Genomic DNA, 21,395 nt, shown 5'->3' on the forward strand with positions numbered 1-21,395 from the left:
AGCTGTCCTAGCATGACATCTTGCACATTCTGCTTGATCAGATGATAGGCATACTTGTCTTTCTTATCCCATTCTGCCTCAGCTCCGCCGATAATGGCAGGATCTACTACAGGTGCAAAAAGTGTTTGTGTAGCTGTAGATTCCATTGTAGATCCCGCTGCTACTGGTGATGTGACAATAGGTATAGAGCTACTGCTGGCTAGATCATCCAATGGTCTAGGTGTAGATCCATCGACATACTCCCATTTATCTTGAAGTACAAGAATGGTCTCCATTTGGTATTTCCATGTACCGTAATTGGAGTTGTCTAGCTTAGGAGATGCCTCCAGATTGAGGTTTCTAGTCATAGACATGGAGCAAGAAATGTACTCAAAAGTGTCGTGAAAATATCTGTATGAATCTTCTTTTTATAACTGTGAGTCCTTGATTTCCAGTTATATATAATGTACTCACTTCCACCTCTATCAAGCTCTCTTTATTTGGAATCCATTCGTGTTTCTTTAGCAAGCAACCCTCCTAAAGTTGTTTCATTGTATATTTTTTTGGAATACTTTTCAAAGACTTTGTTAATACCATAAAGCTCATCCCTTCCTATATGAGCAACATTTGCAACCCAAATTGGGCCACCTTGGTCATCCCCATCTCTGAATCTGGATTAGATGCCGTGTTGCTATGCTTGTCCCAATCAGCTAGTTACTTAATTTAGATAGACAATAGATTTAGAGTCTAGACGGTGTAGTGGAACTATATCAAGATTGCTTTACTTGTCTAGCTTAGGGGGAGAACGGCTTTAATATCTCCAAAAAACCAGGTTATTCTGAGGAGCACACACTAGTTTATATATATGCCACTTGCATGCTTGTAGCTTTGCCCATGCACTCTCTCACCCTCTTCTCCATGTGACCATTGGTCTTCCACATTAAAAGTTTTGCTAAAGTCAATGTCTCTAACACCCCTCAAACCTTGCTAGTACTAAGAGATCTAGAGAAATTATGCTGGAGCATAGGGGAGCATTGGCTTCGATATGGGGTTCTCATCTCCCAAACCTACATGGATGGGTATCTTTGGCATAAGAGCAGTCCCTTCAGCATCAAAGCCTCTTCCTCATACGGATAAATAGCAAAGGTTAGTGAAAGAGTATTTCCATTTCTATATCAAAAAAGGGCCTTTGCGTCATCTCTTCATGCCCTTCCAAGCCACACTGACATTAGGGGAGAAATGGGGTCTCAAAAGGGCCTCCAATTAGTGTTTCCTAATTTCAAGGGATTAGAGACGGATTTGAGGTGTACCAATGAGAGTGCTCCTTTGTGTGGGGCAATGGTATGCTGAGGCGGAGGGATGGCAGGCATGCAGAAATCCCCTATTGGCTATTCCTCTTACATTGGGGACCACCCAAACCATCCTCCCCCCCCTTAATCCATGCTTGACCACCCTCCCATGAGCACCCACCCCAGATCATCCCCAAATCTCATTTATGTCTTTGTGGGCCCTTGTGGGTGAATTTCTCTTCTCCTTAGGTGTGTTGCAGGTCTGCCCCCTCTTTCTCTGCTCCTTTACTCTGGTCCAACTACCCTCTCCCTCCATTGTGGGACCTTTTGGACGAATTTCTTTTGTCCTCTAGCCTACTACAGGTCTGCCCCCTTTCTCTACTCCTCTACTCTGGTCCAACTGCCCTCTCCCTCCATTGTGGGACCTTTTGGATGAATTTCTTTTGTCCTCTAGCCTACTGTAGGTCTCCCCTTTCTCTGCTCCTCTGCTCTGGTCCAACTTCCCTCTCCCTCCATTGTGGGACCTTTTGGACGAATTTCTTTTGTCCTCTAGCCTACTATAGGCATGCCCCCTCTCTCTCTTCTCCTTTACTCTACTCCAGCTACTCTCTCCCTCCATTTTTCAAAATTTGGGTTGTAGCACCTCCTACAGGTGGTCTTCTCTCTCCTGCTCTTCTCATTGTGTGCCTCCTCTTGCTCTATCTCCTTATGCTCTACCTCTGCCTTCTCTTTCCTCTCTTGATCTGCCCTCTCTTTTTCTATGGCCTCTTGCTTAGCCGCCATATCCTACAGGTTCTCTTTCCCTTCTGTAGGCACTTCTCCTTCTGGTATAGGTGCTCTTTTCCCTCCTACAAGCACTTTTCCTTCTGCTACACCAACTCTTTGATCTCCTACAAGAGCTTTTTCCCTCTTTCTTTTCCTTCTCATATAGGATATAACTACTCTTTCCTCTCCTACAGCTATTGTTTTCCCAACAGGCATGGTCTATAACACAGTGACACAAGGTGGTAATGCTGTGAGCTCATGTGTTCTGGAGGTATGGTCAGGAAGAAAGTGACAAGCTAGCAATATTGTGAGCTCTAGTGTGTTGTAGAGGAATGGTCACGAACAAAGTGACCAAAGTGGCCAAAGATGGCAATATTGTGAGCTCTAGTGTGTTCTAGAGGCATGGTCAGGAAGAAAGTGATAGAAGTTGACAATATTGTGAGCTCTAGTGTGTTGTAGAACATAAAAAATGCATTAGATGACTTGAACTTACAGTTTGACTAACTAGATAGTCATGAAAGGTTTTGCCAAGGGTCCACATAAGCTTCCTAAGAGGAAGGATGTATTTCTTAGACTACGTACCTTCCTTGCCTATCTTCTTTACAAGATCCTATTTTAACATTGGGAAGTAGTGGAATCTTTAATATAACTGACAATGGAATGTCTCTAAGTTATGTGCAGGAATACCTTTTAGTCATGGAAAATGAAATGTATAGTCCTTCAACTTTACTTGAAATGGTGAAATAGCAAGCAAGAATCTAGAGAACTACATGAAAATGTCCAATTTATCCCTCGTGCAACATCAAACAATGTGTTGGGCATTTTTGAATTTGCATAGTTTTTCTTCATGACTTGGAGGACATCAAAAGCATTGATGGTTTTATTGTGTGGTTTCGTGTCCAAAGTTTTCATAGGTAATATGTATAAATTTTTCATGCCTAAAGATTTCATGTCTAAAGTTTACAATTTATACCTATCTACCTTGCTTACATCATGAAAGGAGACAATGCCATGATGGTAAGCATCCTATGTATTGATTTATATTTTATGGTCTTTTAATGTAATGTGCTTTGTTAGGTCTACTAATGTAATGGTTGTTGAATTGATGCAGGAGGCATTTGAGATCACTCATTGGTGCACTATATTAGTCGAGCACGAGGATACATTGTGGTCTTCCACATCCAATTTTTAGAATGACCTACTTAACTACTGAAGTGCATCAAAGTATTGACAGCTTGATCATTGTGATCTACATCACATGGCTTCCCCTATTGCATTATATCCCATTGGCAATGGTGTAAAAAACTTTGTGCCTGGCTACCTTGAGAGGAGAGCCTTAATGGTATTAGTATTAGGATCTTACTTAGGGATTTCAAAAGCCTCTTTTTTCTATGTATTAGAGGTAGCAAAGAGGAGGTACAGGCTATGAAGAGTGTTTGTATTTGAATGGAGAGATTATCATACAAAAATGTACATTTTATCACATTCTCTTCCTTGTTGCAAGATATCATGTCATAAGCAATAATTTAGATTAAGTCATGGTTGAAATTTTAAATGTGTTATAAGGTAATGTCGCTTTGAATTGTAGAGTATTGCACTACCTCCAAGTTTGTTGTGTAGAGAGGTGAACCTTTTAGATGCAAACTTGTCCCTTCTCCTTCATTTGTATCCAAAGTAATTACAAATTTATGACCCCCTTAACTTGTGACTGATTTTTGAAGGTCTTTTGCATTGAATTTGAACATTCAAGGAAAAATAGGATCATAGAGCTACTCATGCTCTCGATTTTTCCAGTCAAATATCATAGAGCTACTCATGCTCTCGATTTTGAACTAAAAAAATTTACAATCGAAGTTATAGCGCAAATGTTATAGCTATTTTACTATTCTCTTCATATTCCATGCAATTAAGTTCTATGACTTGTATATATTATTTTGTAAAACTAATCTAGGAAAATATTATGAATAATACTCTCGACCAAGTTTGGTAATTTTGGTGACCATTTTTTGCAAATGTAGGAGGAATTTGACCATGGCACAGAAGGCAAAGTTAGTCAAGACATCATGGAGTGTCCAAAAATACACAAACCCACCACGGCATGAATTTGGCCATCTGGACACCACGGCGCGAATTTGGCCATCTGGAGGGTGTCCAAATGGCCAAATTCATGCCGTGGTGGGTTTGTGCATTTTTTGACACCCCATGATGTCCTGACCAACTTTGCCTTCTGCGCCGTTGTCAAATTCCTCCTTTATTTGCCAAAAATGGACATCAAAATGGCCGAAGTTGTAAAACTCCTTCATCTACCTCTTCAAAATCTATATTTCTTCATAGGAAATCATGAAGTGCATCAATCCTTTACAAGGTGATATAGTAGCAAACTTAAAAATTAAAATAAAAGATACATGGACATAGCCAACCTCCATGACTAAGAAAACATAGAAAATGAAATTTTTAGATTCCTCTTCAAAATATATATTTTCTCATGTAATGCATCAAATTATTTCAAGGTGATTTAGTAATATGAAATCAAATACTTCATTGACATAGCCAACCTAAAAGGTGGCTCCAAAGGCAAGATAAACAAAGAAAATGAAAATTTACAAGGTGATGTAGTGGAAGATCAAAGTCTTCTGGATTAAATTAAAAATTACATTGACATAGCCAACCTACAAGGTTCCTTCAAAGCGCAAGAAATTATATAGAGAATATATTGCCTAAGGGTCTTACTAGAGCTGTGCTACAAGGCACATAAGTTGTCATATTGACCAACCGTCATTTGCTAAGTTACTTTGTAAATATTTTCTTTTCCATGTTTATCTATGTTGAAGTTGATGCATCTATAAAGACACATGTATTTCAATTAGGTAGATGAAGGAATTTGACAATTTGGGCCATTCCAATGTCCATTTTTTGTAAATTTTGAAGGAATTCGACCACGGCACTAAAGACAAAGTTGGTTAGGATGTCATCGGGTGTCCAAAAATGCAAAAATCCACCATGGCACGAATTTGGCCATTTGGAGGGTGTCCAAATGGCCAAATTCGCTCCATGGTGGGTTTTGGCATTTTTGGACACCCCATGATGTCCCAACTAACTTTGCCTTCTCCGCCGCGATCAAATTCCTCCTACATTTGCCAAAAATTGACATTGAAATGGCCAAAGTTGTCAAATTTCTTCATCTACCACTTCAAAATCTATATTTCTTTGTAGAAAATCATGAAATGCATCAATCCTTTACAAGGTGATGTAGGAAAATCTCAAATTTTGGTTTTTAAACACTCCATCTAATCAATGTGGTGCTATGGTCAAATCCCTTCTACATATGTATTGGAATGGCCAAACTTGGCAAACAACATTTTATTGACTTGTAAGTTACATCAAAATGTGACATAACTTTTGTGTGCAAGATGATATAAAAAAAGAAACAACATATAATTAATATAGACATAACAAAAGATTCACCATTTGGCCATAAAATACATGAAATTTTTTAGCTTTAGATAAAACAATATTATTAGAAATAGGTGTTTATATTACAAATTGTATTACAAAGAGGCTTCATAGCCTATTTCTCTTCTTCTTCAACTCTAATACACCAATAATAGGATCTTTGAATCCTCGACTAAGTCCTTAGAAAGACCGCTATGCTATTTGGAATCTCACATTCAACTCGTAAGTTCTTATAATCTCATGTATAACACATTGGAATGGATCACATAGGTTGCCTTGGGTCAATACTGTGAATTCTCCATGCCTTCTTGTTCCAAATGGATAGATTCTCCATTTTTGCTTGCTACTACACACATGAAGAAACATTATTTTAGAAATTTAAATTTAAATAGATGTAATGCATCATGTGAATTCTTCTTCTTCAATAAACTTTTCAGCTTCAAGACTTACATTAGTAGCATCACAAGCTCTAGGCATCTCGTTTGCATATCACCACTCCCTTCAAGTCCTGCATCACCTCCAAAACAACTTGCTCATGCATGACTTTATGTCTTTAGATATGAAGAGTGGATCCATATCATCCATGCCCACCATTCTCATATCGTCCTCCATGAAGGTAACAACTAAGGGAACCTTAGCAAAAGCAATGCACCACTGTGGATAATCCAAAGTAAGAAATTACATTGAAACACTATGAAATTAACATTTTATCTCATATTCTCCTCTTTACAGCACCTATTGAGGTTCAAGATGCTTCTTTTCTTTAAAAAAACAATCATGGATCACATTGATCCTGCAACTGTACGGTCATATGGTAACATGGGAGATCTCCACAAATGGTGCCATCAATAGTCGCAGAGTTTACAGAGACTGTGATAGGCCATGATAGAAGGTAGGTGATGTTTAAGGAGGGATAAGAAGGACCATTAATGATTACAAGGGAGGAGAAGCAAGCGGAGGACTAGGTGTGAGGATGAAGGCAGACAAATACGCATGAGTAGGAGGAGTAGAAGCAACAGGAGTAAGCGTGAGCATAAGGGAAGATGAGAATGGATGAGCATGAGGGATGGGGAGGAGCAGGAAAAAGCAGCAGGGGGGGAGGAGGAGGATGCATGTGGGAGGAGGGAGGAGGAGGAAAAAGCAGCAGGGGGGAGGAGGAGGATGCATGTGGGAGGGGGGAGGAGGAGGATCCATGTGGGAGGAGGGAGGAGGAGGCATGTGGACAAAGGGAGGAGGAGAGGGGGAGGGAAGAGGGAGGCAAGGGGAGGGAGGAGGAGGAGGAGGAATGGGACGTGTGAAAGAGGAGAAGGGAGACAAGGAGGAGGATGGGGGGAGGAGGAGGGAATTCAAATTCAAAAGTTTGACTTTGGAGGATGGGGTAGGAGGGAGAGAGAGGGATTGCAAATTCAAAATTCAAAATTTTGACTTTGGGAAAAGTGGCCCCCTCTTAGGTGTAAGAGGTGTAAGAGGTGGGATCAACTGGGCTTAACCCACCTAGGTAGGGGGGGTTAGGACTCCCTTGGACCCCACAAGAGGACTTGTATTAGGCCTAATACATTTCTTAACCCATTCCTTATCAGGCCCTTTTGAGACCCCAATTCTCGCCTAATGGTAGCATTAAGGCCTATCCCAAAGGTTGTAAACTAAAGGTTGGGCATTTCTGCTCTAAGGGATAGTTGTGTCTCGAGTTGCGGCAAGTGTCTATGAAGTTTGCACCAACACCTTGCAACTATGGTTGTTTGTAATAACAAGCCGAGGTCTCTTCATAATACACGTGATTGGTTTTTATCTTGGTGCATGAGCGCCCTTGCAACTGTGTCTGTCTGTAACAAGCTGAGGCCTCTTCTTCATAATACAAGTGATTGGCTTTTATCTTGGGTTACAATTCTGCTTTCTCTTCAAACGCTTCTATTTATTCATGCACAATCGTCCACCCGTCTTCCTACGGTTTCATCCATGCCTACGCAACCCCATGATAGTACGACGTTCAATCTCTAGCATCCAAGCACCGAGGAGTCTCTGCATGAGTGCAAGAGAGGGCATCTTCTACTATCGAGCACCGCGTTCAGCACAAGTCAACCAAGGGGTGAGGTGACAAGACCATCAACAAGTACTCCTGTCATCTACACTACTAGCCCAATCTACAATAGTGAATCCATCAAGATCTAGGTTTGTAGATCTGTCATATTTTAGTTCAGATTTGTCATATTTGAGTCCATAATCCCATGTACCATGGAAGTAAGGCAAGCACTAGGCCATTGACCTCACTTGCTAGATATGAGTACACACAGTGACAGCTTTGGCCGTGAGAGTGCCACCTCCTCTGGGAAGCCTGTGAAACCCAAGGAAGCAGTTTCGCCCAACATAGACAGGGCAGTCCACAAGGATTGTGCAGCTTCTTATATACTTCCCATTTTGGCATATGGTTGCAATTAATGGGTGGCCGCCATCTGGTGGGAGGTATTGGCTCGAGCAACAAGGTATTACACAAGATTTTTCAAAGATTTGGGTCACTGCTTTCGACTAATAAGCCGAAGATTTCATACTTCTTCTAGGTAGTGGGGCATGGAGGCCGACCTGCTCATGGCTGGAGCAAATGACAAGGGATATCATCTATCACTGCTACATGACAAGTTTAGCCGGTGAACCTGGTCCCAAAGCAGTTGTTTTCCCCTTTCAACACCTCACGAATTGCTTAGCTTGTATTTTCCTCACATAGAAGAGAAGGTTGCTTTGTCCGAGGCAAGGGGGGGTGAGGGGGCTCCATGTATGATATACTTGGTTGAACTATATAGTAGCTCTTTGATTTGATAAACTCTCACAGTCAAACCTTAGATTCAACCTACTACCCTCTCCCTCCCCCTTAGCTCCTCCCCTCTCCTTCCCTCCCCCCTACTTCCCCCTCTTCCCACCCCCTTCCCCCTACCCCCTCCTGCCCCTATCCCACCCCCTCCCCTGCCTCTCCCTGCCCTCTCCCCCCACCTCCTTGCTGCCCATTGCCCTCTCCCCCTCCACTCCCTTCCTGCCCTCTCCCCCCGCCTCCTTGCTGCCCCCACCCCCTTGGTGCCCCATCATAGCTCCAATACTTGGATGCTAGCATATCTGTCTTCTGGATGCCTTCAAAGAATTTACCAACATGTTATCAAAAGTAGCTTGCTGCCTACGACCAACCCCCTGATGCGTAGTAGCTGCTACCATCTAATGCACTGGCTATGTCTCGCTATATGTGCTTACTGGCAAAGCGATAGGTGCATGAACCCCGGGTCTCTCTGCCAAATGCATCTCTCTGAAATGATGGCATACCAAAGGGTTGAGAAGAGGACTGACCTCTCTCCGAGGGGTGTGGGCTGCCATATAAACCCAAGCCAGCTCCAAGCATACTTGCTGGTGTGGTTAAAGGAGCACTAGCTGGATGCACACCAACGGGTCAGCCCAAAAGATACGGCTCAGCGTCCATAGATGCAGAAAGTTGAGAGCCAAAAGATGGGCTGACATTCTACAAGAAGATGCTCTGTGGCACAGAAAATGCATCATCTAAGTCGAGATAATCCCCATGCTAGGGTACATGCAATGGTCCAAAAGAATGATGCTCATAGGCACAACGGGCATCTACCATAAAATCCCTGCATGGAGCAAACAAAACATCCTGACTATCTGAATGGTCCCCTTGCTGGGGTGCGGGTTGCTTACCCTTATCTTGCATAGCAATGGCAAATGTGATCTGCTGTCCCATCTGGGCAAGAGCGGTAGGCCATGGCTGTGGTAAGTTGCTGGCTGAACTCCTGTCCTATATGGCGGAAAGCACCCTGAAGCATAGAGAAAAGGGCATCGAGAAACTACGTCTGCGCTGCCTGCGCTTTGCGGGATGTAGGGGAGAGAGGCTGAGATGAAGGAACCTCCATACCACCAGTGGATGCAACCACTATGGTAGGCACTTGCTCATACTGAGCAACCTCATCACTGTCATGCAATATATCACGAGGGGCACGCTTCGATGGCATGGTGACTAGCCCTGGAGAGATAAGCTCGAATGTAGACAAAAAGAAATGGATAGCAAATCCCTCTTGTAATGAGCATCTGAGATAGTGTGTGGAAACAAAAAAAGGTCGATGGCGAGGCTCGAAAGAAAGGTCGTCGAAGAAGCTTTGAAACGGGGTTTGAATAAGCCAAAATAAGGTCTTGAAACCCCCTTAAAGAGGCTGAAAATTATTGAGTTTTTGCCTGTCTTTTTCTTTTTCTTTTTTTCTTTTTACACCGTTTTCCCCCTAGTGTTATGCACATCCATAAAAAAACACGCCCTTAGATGTGTTATCCGACCAAGTACTTATCGAATGGGCGTGCCTCTTTGCAAACAAGTCAATACCACCTAGGTTGAGGTGCAAGTAAAGTATTATGCCCATCGAATATGCATTGCATGGTCAATTGAGCTTTAAATACAATTTTAGCCTTAGTGTCAAGCACATTCATAAAAAAACACGCTCCTAGGTGTGTTATCCGATCAAGTACTTATTGGACGGACATGCCACTTTGCATGTAACTCAATAACACCTAGATTGAGATGTGTGCAAAGTATTGTGTCCATCAGATATGCTTTGCATGGTATATCATGCATTAAACACCGGTTGTGCCTCAATGTCATGCACAACCATTAAAAAACACTTATAGGTGTGTTATCTGACCAAGTGCTTATCAGATGGGTGTACCACTTTGCGTGCAATGCAATACCATTGTGGTTGAGACTCATGTGAAGTACTGTGTCATCGTATTTGCTTTGCATGATCGAGGGAGCATTAAATACCATTTTTGCCTTAGTGTCATGCACAACCGTCAAAAAACACGATCGTAGGTGTGTTATTCAAACAAGTGATTATGGGATGAGAGCGCCACTTTGCATGTAAGTCAATTCCACCAATGTAAAGGTGCATGCAAAGTATTTTGCCCATCAGATATGCTTTTCATTGTTGATCAAGCATAAAACACTGTTTTTGTCTTAGTGTCATGCACAACCATTAAAAAAACACGGTTCTAGGTGTGTTATTCAACCAAGTACTTATCGGATGGGGACTTTTCATTTTGAGTAAGGGGGCCCCTAAGTCACCTAAGACGCTTAGGACTCCTAATCTAAGAACTGGTAAGGCAGTTAGGACACTGACTTAGTCTAACCTAACCCTCCTTGTAACCCTAGTTAGTACTAACCTAACCAAGGTCCAAACTAACCAAACCTAAACCTAACCCCTAACTAAACTAACCTTGTCTAAAGTCTAACCTAAGGCTTAGGACCTTGTAGACTAAGGTTTGTAGGAGGTGACGGGCGGCACGATGCAGTGAGGGCGACAAAGAAACACGATGAGGGTGACGCATTGGTGATGAAAAAAAGGATGACGCATGTGGTGGATAGAAAAGGGGTGTTCACGTTCGTGACAACAAGGTCGTTTCGTTCAACGGAGACTGGCAGGATGAACCAAAGTATCTCACATATGCGCAATGGACGAAAGAGGACGGATCTGAGGTTTGAGGGCAGCAGGTTCGAGGTACAAGGGCAGAGATTGTACAACAGCATGGGCTGCTAGGCATCACAGCATGGGTGTGGAGACCGACGACAAGACAGGGCTATTGTTAGAGTTATTCAGGATCGAAGGTCCATAGTCTGACCGGTAGGAAGAAAGTCACACTTATAGTGACATTTGCTATTCCCAAGTTCGCATGAACTAGAAAGAGCTAGCAACGCCTGTCAAAACATGCTTGCTGGCAGCCCACTCTTGTTTGCAATGGTCACGATTTCCTTGATGTAGCTTTGCCCAAAGACCTGCTAGTATTTCCCCTCAACCAGAAGCGCTGGCAAACCACAAATGATAGCACGAACTCCGTGAGGATCAAGTGCTAGGAGCTTGGGCTTTGATACCAATGTAGAAAAGGAGAGGGACATGCAAAAGAAAATGGAAGAAGCACGACAAAAAAGACATGGATGCAAAATTAGAGCAACAGGCAGTGCTAATAAACGGCTCAAGTGCGAGATTTGGGACTTTATGCCAGCAAAGTAGGACGTTGTTCCCAAGCCAAATCTTTGCCACTTGGTCTACATGTTGGCAGCCGGTAAGGACTGTTCTTCTCTAGAACCACGGCAAAAATTAGCTTTATTGTTTGGGAGCCCTTGGAAATTGGGAACAACAACACTTGACCATCTCTTTTAGGCAGCAATGCTCTCGAGCACACAAATTGTGCCCTCTTGTTTATTTCTAACTTCTAATCTACTAATGATCTACACCTGATATCAATTGCAACATGCTCCTAATTTTCTGTAGAAAATTCCCCTTGTAAATTGTGTGTGCCTCTCCCACTCTCTCTCTCTCTCTCCCTCTCCATTGTTCATTAATTTTTTGTATATCACCTTTGATTAACCCAAGCATACTTTGATTAATTAAGTATCACCCAAGTATACTTAATGGTGAGCATTGCCTCTCTCCCTCCTCTCTTACTGCTTTGCTCTCCCTACCCCTCGAAGCAAGAGGCACCAACGCCTACGCTCCATGAGCAGCTCCATCAATACAATGCTTCATTAGACAAGTGCAAGGGAAGCATGCCACCTTTTATAGCCGACTCAATGCAACACACAACACAAAGCAATGAACGGTCACCGACTTCAGCATCTGCCTCCCCTCTTTGCCTCTCAGCCCCCCTTCCTCGTCTCTGCCTTCCCTTTTATATAGGTGCTCACGGCGACATGAAGTTTCTCAAAAAAGAGACGTCATGAAACTTCTGGGAACCAATTTACTAACTCGCCATCGATTAATCTCCATCGCACAACTTAGGTTAATGCACCATCGCTCCCCCCTCCTCTAATACTTATACCCTGAATAAAAGTCATTGAGGCACTCTACTAAAAGGGACAAAGCCACCAAAAAAAAAAAGTTACACATACAACCACCCCAAAAAGTTGAAAAATGAGCTCTAATGACAAGGTCACAATGTTTCACTCAGGTTGGAGGTGTGAGGTTCGAGCCACCACCTTTCTTATATTATTCTCCCAAAACCTCACATACTTACACGTATGTAGCCGATGGATCTGCCCGCCCATACGGCCAAAAATTTAATGCCGGATCGCCATATGTCGGTCACCCATTGGCCTTGTCCTTTTTATCAGCCGCCCAAACTTAGGTGGGGGGGCTTGCCCGTCCAAGCGCTCAGGGCGACGGATTTCTCCACATGAAAATTTTAATGCACTTGCAACAGTGGGACTCGAAACCACCACCTCTCGCCACACATAAAGGTTTTTTACCACCATACTATCGATAGTGTATATGCAACCCTACTCACCAAAAGCCTATTTATTAAGACTTGTGTAACCAGTCTGAGATTCTAGTTGGAAATTGGAATTTATGCTAGCGAAAGTATGGTAAGAGGCAAGAACAAGTGGTAGAACGAAATAATTCTCCGTATATAGAATGCAAGAAACGTGACACACGTCCAAGAACTGCTAAGAGGTGGCAAACTCACCGGCGAGGTGGAGATGGAGGAGGAGATAGTAAATAGAAAAGTTGGGCTAGGAGTACTAATAATATATAGATCTAACATTAAAAAAACATAATCATAGTTTGAAACGTAACTATAGTTAACAAATTACATAATAAACTAAACTAACAAGTGCATTGCCTAAGCTTGTTTTGTTTGCTTTATGTAGCAATGTTGTCCCTTTCATGCTTAAATTGCAATAAAAGTTTATGGCGACAGAGGAGATCAAGCCAAGAATAAACAATGATCAAGCCACAAAGAAATAGAAAGAATTATTATAAAATGATGATGATTCATAACTTGTATTAGGTTTTCCAAAATGAATGTCAGCATGGGGTTAAATAACCCCTCTAGAGCAATGCTAATAAACTGAACATAATATGCTCGACTTGACGGAATACACAAGGAAAGCACCAAAAAGCCCCAGTTAGAAAAAAACAACATAAACTCATAGACCCTTAGCACGTCCAACAATAGCAAGAATAACAATAGTAGAAACATTTAAATCTCTTATTAAGCCACATGTCCAAAATCTATTTTAATCCCTAACTTTTCTATTTAAGCAAAAAAAAGGAAGAGTAGACATGTTTTAAAGCATGCTAGTTTACATTGGTAGGCTACTACTAACGAGGTACAAGCTATACAAGATGGCCTCAAAATCTAACCAACCATGCTCAAGTAATCAATGGTTAAAAGTAACAAGTGGCACATGGGGCACGCTAGCATTGCCCAAGCCTATTTTGCTTGCTCTACGTAGCAACATTTCCCCTTTATGCTTAAATTGCAATGTTGAATGAAAGTTTATGACGAAAAAAAAGATCAAGCCGAGAATAAATGACGATCAAGCTAGGAAAGCCAAGAAAGGAAAAGCTATGCTAAATTCAGACAAAGGTAGGACAAAGTTGAAAAATAAGAAAAGCTGAGTGAATCGATGATGCTGTCATAAATTGAATTGGTTTTCCCAAAATGAACGCTAGCATTGGGTTAAATACCCCCTCTAGCATGCCAACAAACAGGAAAAGCAAACAAACTAGCCCAGAAAAGAAAAACAATTATAATTTGAGATCCTCAACTAGCATGTTTGGAGCTTTTAGTCCTTGCAATCCTACCAAAGCATACTACTTGGAATATGAAGCTACACTCAGCATTATGGGCCTACAAGGAGCCTACTATATGGCTCACAAGGTTACCACAAATGTGACTCCACTTTTATCATTATATGGGTAATAGGAAGTGTTGCATGTACAATTGAAATTAGAGTCATTGTATGAGTGGCATTAAGAAGAGATGATTGCTCAATAGTTTAGATGAGAGCAGATGTATTGCTTTGTAGACCAGAGTAGCTCTACCAAGGTGGAAGAAAGAGTGGTATAAAAGATAAAGAGAATACCTTTGATGAAGGGCATTTATTGTTATTGTATGATATTAGGTATATCAAGCACCCTAGTAAGCTAAATATGAGATGTGTGGGTCCTTTTCTGGTGGTATGGATGTATCCTTATGGACTTGTATGATTAGCATATCTTGGTGGTGTGGTGTTCAAGGCTCAGCTTGGTCATCCATCTCCGAATCCGCATCAGATGCCCAAACTGCAACAAATGTATCCACTTCAATATCATTAGATGGTACAAAATCTGGTAAGGGTTTTCCCTCCTTCCTACCACAATATTTCTTACGTAAAAGGCACTTCTTAGCTTCTTTCTTATCTATTGCCATATTTGTATCCAATGTGAATCTCACTGATATGGCTTGTGTCGGCCAAAAAGATTTGGAGTATTCAATGCTCATTAAATTTTCTTGTTTTCATAGAGATTTTACAAGTTCCTCAGTTGACTTGATTACAAAGGCTTCTAAGCCTTTCATTTCATCTATGCCAAGTGCCTTATTCTTTACAAGAATAAATCTAGTTTCCTCCAATGGAGTTATTCTTTGTAATAAAGCATAGGACTCACTCCATAAATGATCTCCATCCACTCAGTAATGCTTTCATTACATCACTGGAATATCGATATGCATGCTAAACTGACAATAGTGTGGATTTGTGTGCCCTATTAATGCATCATCTCCCTCTTTTAAATGTGGCTCTATGAATGCTCTCCAATCTGCATCACAAAAGAGTCAAAATCCATGCACTAAGCCTCCTATTTTTAGTCCATGCTTACCCTCCAATGCTGATGGGGTGCGTCTACACCTTAGCAACATTGTTATATTCAGATCCATTCCATCAATGGTGATGCACATGGACTTTTTGTTATGGACAATAGCTTCCTCTCTCCAAGAGGCATACAACAATGTAGAATCTTGCACATGTCGTAAATGGGTTGCTCTCCATCTTATATATCTTCCTCGTCATTGCTCAAATTTACTATGCTCAATGGCATTTTTCAATTCATCACACGTCTTGCATTTTGATATTATTCAACACTTCCGTCTAAATGAGGATGTGCTAATGCATGATCTTCAATGATTTGCTTTAACGTTGCAATTCCATCTCTAGTGCTTCTTTTGCATTTAAGCTTGTAGGCATTTCCATGAATTCTATAAACCACTTTGTCTTTCACCTCTACCTAGATAGTCCAATATGTATCATATGACAAGCAAATTAACCATTGATATCCTCGACTACATATGGATGTCTCATTTACCATGGATTTCAATCTAGGTTTGCAATGTCTTGTTCTCAAGCTCTGATCACTTTGATGAAGAAAGCAAGAAAACTCTTGAAGAAGATAGTTATGTCTATTAGGACCTGTCTTAACACCAAATGCTAAGGCGTATGGCTTCACAATCATCTTTTGAAACTTGACATATGCAAAGTTTCTTACGACAAACCTGCATAAGAGTCCTTTCTTTGTTCTCCTCAAATAACATTACATGAATCTTGGGTTTCAAACTCGATACATGATTCATTCCCTCTTGAGACACATACTTTCTTTTAGTGAATAGTATCTTATGTTTCCCAGTTTCTGAGTCCATTACCCGTTGAACCCATTTGTATTGAATCTTCATCTCTAAACTCAATTGCAGAGTAGACTTGGAAATTATTTGATGTTACTTTATAACATCATGGAATTGGCAATCTAGTAGATAAGTTCATTAAAGTCAATCAGTTTTGCCAATGTCTCAATTGGCCGCCACATTTTATGCAGATCCAAGATAGCAGACCCCTCACTTGAGCTCATCATTGGTATGGGCAGGGTCTCTCCCTCATCTTCCTCTGAGGATTCTAGAGAACCCTGTGGGATAGCTAGAGGTCTCAGCGGATCACATACTTTTGCTAGATGCTAGTCGCGAGTGGAGCAAGTTCCTCACTTGGGATCAGCCCGAAATTGTCCACCAATGAGCTGCGCTGGCACTTCACACCCGCCGAGTGGCTTTTTGCCGCTACTCGTCTCATTCCGCCTTCAGAGGCTTGTATTTTTTCTTTTCAGTTTGATGTTGGGGTAGTATCCCGGACCTTGACCTGTTGGTCAGCCCCCAATCATTGTATTCTTAAAATTTTCAAATTGTGTAATATGTCCTTTTTTCATATATGAATACCATTTGAAAATTGGAGTTTGTATAAATACACACACACACACACACACACACACATATATATATATTGAAAGGACAATCGTAGGAGAGGAACCCTAAGACTCACCACACAGCCACGCCACTATATAGCCAAATATCAATCTATTCCAGTAGACCTTTTGCCATAATTGGCCTAACATGTTATGTATAACGGACTACATCTTATTACCTTGTAACCCGATACTTAGCCGCTTCTTCCTTTACATGTATGAGCACTACCTTGATGCGCACCACTTATGTCAAATCAATGACTATACAAGGCTCCCCACTGAACCTCCAACTAATGGACAACCATCCTTGAGCAATTTATGATCATGCTTCACAAGCCCAATCCTTCACGACCGTCCATCATATGTCTCATTCTTACATGTCCATTATCGATCTTAGTTGTTACTATGTTTTTGGGAAGGAAGCCCTTTATACTCATCAAATAGAGCCTCAATTTCCTAAACACAAGCAACAAGATTAGTACCAAATATAAAAGGTGTAGGCTAACTCACCAACCCAACCATAGAATAACGAATTACCTCGATGTAATCTATGGTTGGTTGCCCTTCTATTTGATGCTAATCTTATTCGTTGTGTTTAGCAAAAGTAGAGTGTGCTACCACACATGGAAGAAACCGTTGCACCTAGGGCCGGCGATGCTCAACCTCAAGGATCCAGTACTATGGGTCGTGATCCAATACTGTCCAACCTCTCTACAAGTGCCTTCAAACATGTGAGGTCTACTGCTAGATCTGAGGGGCAAGGGGTGATGCCTTTCTTCTTCACTCCCAATAAACGAGCCCTCGCTCATTTTGTGCCTCCACTTTTTAATGCTTTACAAAGTGACAAAGCCACTTGCAAGCCTCTCCTTTCGCTTTGTCGTACTTGGCTTGGTGATCCACCTCGAACCAACAAGGAGACTTATTGTCTGTCTCAATGCCACGTGGAGGAGCCTTTGAAAGAGAGGATGGCACTCGAAGGAGAGGGAGAGAGAAGGGTACGGGCTCATGCAAAAGATGCAGTAAAAGAGCTGCAAATGTTCAACAAAGGGAGAGGCTGTGCAGTGAGAACTTGAGCTGAACTCTGAAGCTTGGCGGGTTTGCAAGGTGAGGCTGAGAGGAGGCCCGAGGGAAGGGCTTAGAGTGGGGAGGATAGAGGTGAGGGCTGAGAGAAGGGGGCTGAGGGAGGGTAGTAGAGGCGGGCATTGAGAGTGGAGAGGCTGGAGGTGAGGGCTGAGAGTGGAGAGGCTAGAGGTGAGGACTGAGAGAAGGGGGCTGAGGGAGGGCTGAGCGGTAAGAGAAAGGAGCTAGGCTGAGTTGTGAGGGCTGAGAGGCTAGTAGAGAGTGGAGTGAAGGCTGAGAGGGTACGAAAGAGTGAAGTGAGGACTGAAAGGGTAGTAATGAGTGGAGAGGGAGGTGAGAGGCAGTAAGAGCAGAGAATGCCACGCCAAATCCCCGGAACGCAAGCGAATGCACTTCGAGAATGGGGGACGTGTTACCTCCGCATTTCGGAAGGGGGAATGGCGTTCCTTGGTAATTAAGAGTGGACACATGATGGGTGTCCACCACACATTTTGCTTCTTCCTTGGTGATTCATGCATATCATGGCTCAATAAGAAGCAACCTATGGTGGCGACCTCCAGTTGTGAGGCTGAGTTAAATGCAGTTTTCAATTCAGTGTGTTTGGCTCACAAGATTATTTGCTTATTTCGATGTGGGACAGCCGTCCACCACTACTATTTTCACTAACGCTCAAAGCACGTTGGCAATTGCAAGGAACCCTGTGTTTCATCCTCGCACTAAGCTTGAGGTGCAATATCACTATGAGAATTAATAGCATGGGGCTTATTTTCCCTCACTAGGAGGTTTCTCCCCCAATGCATGTGAACACACCTTTAGGATGTATGCGTGTATATGTACCCTAGTGGTACACACTTTATGTATTTTTTACTTCTCTATTGGGAGTCTTCTTCTCCAGGTAATACAAATCTGCTAGCCATGTCTCAGCTCCAACTCAAAACAAACAAGATAAGGTTAAGGCCTTATTGGATATTATGGACTGGTTCTGTGACAATTTCGGGTCGCTTTATAATCTCAACAAAAGCTTTGGTGTTTGGTAATCCAATGAAGCTAAGGCTGAGTGGGCCAAAGAGTTGCCGTGAAATGGAAAAAGTGGGGTTAGTCTTTGGGTATCTTACTGCGTGCCCTTTCAGGGTAGGATTTCTTTGCAACAAACGTTTGATTGGTTCCTAGAAAAACTTCGGTCCAAGCTAGGGACCCTGGCATGGGTGTGGCAGGAATGGAATGATACATCATGGGTGATTCAACATATCCTAGCTGCAACCATAGTTTATATAGCCTCCATTTTTGAACTTCACCAAGTCACATTGGTTGGAGGTGGACAAGCTATTCCTCATGGCCCACTAACGCCACCTTAAACACGGCATGGAGGGGGCCAAACAGCGAGACATTGATAAGGGTTTTTTGCTCTCCAAGCTTACAGTAAAGGCAGCGTATAATTGCCTTAGTAAGGAGAGACAGGTTGTGTCGTGGCTAAACAGGAAATGGCAGATGAGACATGGTGACCGATAGTAAAAGGAGAAATGTAAGGAGATTTGGCAGGGAAGTTCTTTCTGTGGAAAGTTCTCTAAGATGCGTCCCGGTAAGGGGCATCTTTGAGGAAACGGATGCAAGTTCACTACATATGCCCGCTCTCTAAGGTGGCAAGGGAGGAACACCAGATGTGGCACTGCTCGGCTGTCAAACCAGTATGGCGGCCATTCAACTAGCAAGCATCGTGCAAGGGTCAATCTCAAACGGAATTGGAAAGCGGCTCTCCTGGGATCTCCCCCAGGGGTTCTTATCACCATGGGCAGCGATGTGGCCTCTAGTTAGGGCTGCAACCTTGTATCCGATTTGGTTGATCCATAACCGCAGTGTTTTTTTTGTCCAAATGTGGCTTATGGCAACTCTTTCGAACCTGTTCTAGCCACTCTTAAAGACTCCACCCAGATGGTAAAGGGCAAGTTAGAGACATGATAGGCAGCAATCTAATCAGCCTCTACATGGGCTGACCGCTCCTATCAAGAATTAATCCTCCCATCCCAAAAAAAAAAAACGAAAAACAAGAAATCTTTGCAGGAACGACTTACAAACGACGTTAGCAAGAGAACCTTCATGGCTAATGAAGTGCAAGTAAATGCTTGAAGAAGGGAAGTATATTGCGTAGGAATCCCTGGGTTTGGCATGCACGAAAGAAAGAGACTCTGAAGTCGATAGTACCTCCGCTGCCGCCCACTAGGAGCAGGAACACCTGAGAAACAACAACTCCCATAAGGAAAGCAAGGGTATTTGATCAGATCAGACGAAGCAGAAAAACACGATGAATATAAAGAAGCTGGCAAGTACCCTCAATGGAGAAGGGATTGTCCTTAGAACCATCCCCGGCATCAACTTCAGAGACCAATTTACGTATTTTCGAGATGCTCGCAACAGACTTGCCCTCTGTATCGATATCGACGGGATCAGGGCCTACAGAAATCCTCGACGGGTCCAGGTTCCAAAAGCTCGCGATCTTCTTAACATCTAACTTCCTGTCCGCTGCAAGTCGAAAGCGCTTTGGAGCAAGGTCGCCAAGCTTCACCCAAACCCTCTTCTCCATCGCGTCTCGAAGTGCAGAACTGGATCTGACCAGGCAGCAGTTCAGTCCAGAAAGTAGAGAAAGTAATGAGCCTAGGTAGCCTTAGTGAAAGTTCAACTTTGAGAAGTCCATTAGATTTGCGACAGGGAGTATTTCGGGGAGTATTTTATCAAATTTTTATGGTAGCATATTTTGGTTTTGCAAGCTCTCCTTGAGCCACGTGTAAGACTTTAGGTTGTTCATCTAAATCATTCTAGGGTGTCGATTGACATCAATGTAAACACAATAGCTTTCTAAAAAAGAGAAGCTTTTAACGAAACTTTTACACATGCTTCTGTCCATCTTAAGTGCTCTTCGTGCACTTGTTGAAGAAAACCATCCTCCATAGATGATTGTTCTCCCCTTTTTCTCTTTCTTACTTGACTGACATTTATCGCATCAAAACTCATCTACAACCTGCTTGCCAGTAAATCTACATCCCTGTCATGTACTGATCCCTCACATTTAAAGGCTCTTTTCCTTTGACAATCTCATCAACCTTAGCGCTCACATTAACACTTCCATGATTCCTTATCCATGTTGTATTAACCACTTTTTTCACTTTTTCTATATATAATTTGCATAACTGAAGAACATCAGATGGAGTGCATGAGCAAGCTTCAACGTCATTGCCATGCATACCATTCAATGTCATGAGAGATAAGACATTTCGTAATGCTTTGAAAGTCATGTGATAGACCAGGATTTGTTTTGCCAGATCATAATAAAATGCGTACGGATCATCTTGATAGAGTTAAAAAGACTGTGGCATACTACTTAAAGAAAAAGATATTGGATTTTATTCCTATATATGGGTACACTCTTGCTTTTAATGGATGGACTAGCAACAAGCAGGCTAGACCTTGATAAATGTAATGTGCATTACTCCAAAGGGAACAATGTTTTTGGAGAGTATTGATACATGTCTAAAAGAAAAAACTTTAGCATATATTTTAAAATATACGAAAGAGCAATTCAGAAAATTGGTGGTAGTGAAAATGTTACTATGTTAGTAATAGATAATGCATCAAACTATAAGACCACAGGAGAGATGATCATGGAAAAGTATCCCACTCTGACATGGGTGCCATGTGGTGCTCATACTCTCAACTTATTGTTGAAAGATATTGGACGATTGCCATTTGTGCTACGAGTGCT

The 21,395-nt window shown here is 42.2% G+C and overlaps 1 long non-coding RNA gene across 1 annotated transcript; it reads right to left on the bottom strand.

Moving 5' to 3' along the window:
* Window positions 1–5,936: 5,936 nt before the first annotated feature.
* On the bottom strand, window positions 5,937–20,275 carry LOC147903128 (uncharacterized). The gene is made up of 3 exons (XR_015540839.1): window positions 19,967–20,275; window positions 19,841–19,871; window positions 5,937–5,994 (listed from the first exon to the last, which is right to left on the bottom strand). It is a non-coding gene; the product is annotated as an uncharacterized LOC147903128 (long non-coding RNA).
* Window positions 20,276–21,395: the final 1,120 nt, after the last annotated feature.

This window comes from Dipteris shenzhenensis, chromosome 4, assembly GCF_047967505.1.
Source record: "Dipteris shenzhenensis isolate YYH24624 ecotype China chromosome 4, Dip_SZ_1.0, whole genome shotgun sequence".
Taxonomy (NCBI): Eukaryota; Viridiplantae; Streptophyta; class Polypodiopsida; order Gleicheniales; family Dipteridaceae; genus Dipteris; species Dipteris shenzhenensis.